A 1,011-nucleotide genomic window follows, 5' to 3' on the forward strand; every position below is an offset into this window, starting at 1 on the left:
AGTCGTTCTTAATGTATCAAGCGTTTACGTACAAAGAAAAGCTAAAAACTATGGTTTTATCACTAAATGAAGATATAGCCTAAAGATGCTCTACGGCATAACCAGGTTTAATTCTTCCGGGCCCCTGGGCAGTTGCCCCCTTTGCCCCACTTGGCGGGCCTGTTCAAAGACAAAAAATCGCCTGTAAGCCTACTGTAAGCCGAGGCCGCTGAAATTAGGTTGCAGAAGTTTTCAGAAATAAAGTCCACGCCTAGCAGCAAAAATTCAGTAATACAACACATTAATTAACATGTATGTATATATATATAGTGTGATTGTACAATCTTATAATTTTTAGTCACTTTCAACAAACTATTAACAGTAACGGTTACAAGCAACACTTACTCAAGTTTCTTACCTCTTTCCTAAACGCTGCGGTGACGAAATAAACGTCTTAGAACCACCAGCTTGGCTTGTAATTTAGAATTCTCGTCTTCTGATTGGCTTGAAGGGACCTTGCCTATAATTGCTGAACAAATCCAACGACACAACTTGTAGGTGTGTCCTAAGATAGGAAAGTGTCCTCAATAATGTTAAATGCCCATTGTTGCGTAAGAAAGGTGATATTGTTGAACAGCTGTTAATACAATTGCCAATTTGCTTAAAACGAGTTTAAATAGGGGTATGCACAGGGGGGGGTCAGAGTCGCCCCCCCCCATAACTCTATGCATACAGACTTGGTCATTTTGGTGGGTGTAATGTTGCTTATTTCTGTGTATATGATGTTCGTAGGTGTTTATATGTATATATAGTACGTGTGAGTTAAACGTGTCCCGCCAATAATAATGAAATTTAATTTGCTGTGCACGAACCTGCTTATAAAGATAACTAACTTTATGTTTTTAGTTTAATGTTTTACAGAAATTTAAGAGTCATAGAGTGTAATATGTTATTTACTGTGGCTTTACTATTAATGACCATACAGATACTATTTTGATAATTTCCGGTATATATTCTTTTCGCGGAACCTCA

At 37.5% G+C, this 1,011-nt stretch overlaps 1 protein-coding gene across 1 annotated transcript in view; it reads right to left on the reverse strand.

Annotated features, from left to right (window-relative positions):
* Positions 1 to 417, reverse strand: part of LOC106462567 (L-threonine ammonia-lyase-like) — a 23,030-nt gene extending 22,613 nt beyond the window's left edge. Inside the window, exon 1 of the mRNA XM_013922503.2 lies at positions 398 to 417. The gene's annotated coding sequence lies outside the window, so the exon portion shown is untranslated. The remainder of the gene's footprint in view (positions 1 to 397) is intronic.
* Between the last annotated feature and the right edge of the window lie 594 nt (positions 418 to 1,011).

The sequence above is a fragment of the Limulus polyphemus genome, unplaced genomic scaffold (genome assembly GCF_000517525.1).
Source record: "Limulus polyphemus unplaced genomic scaffold, Limulus_polyphemus-2.1.2 Scaffold1198, whole genome shotgun sequence".
Classification (NCBI taxonomy): Eukaryota; Metazoa; Arthropoda; class Merostomata; order Xiphosura; family Limulidae; genus Limulus; species Limulus polyphemus.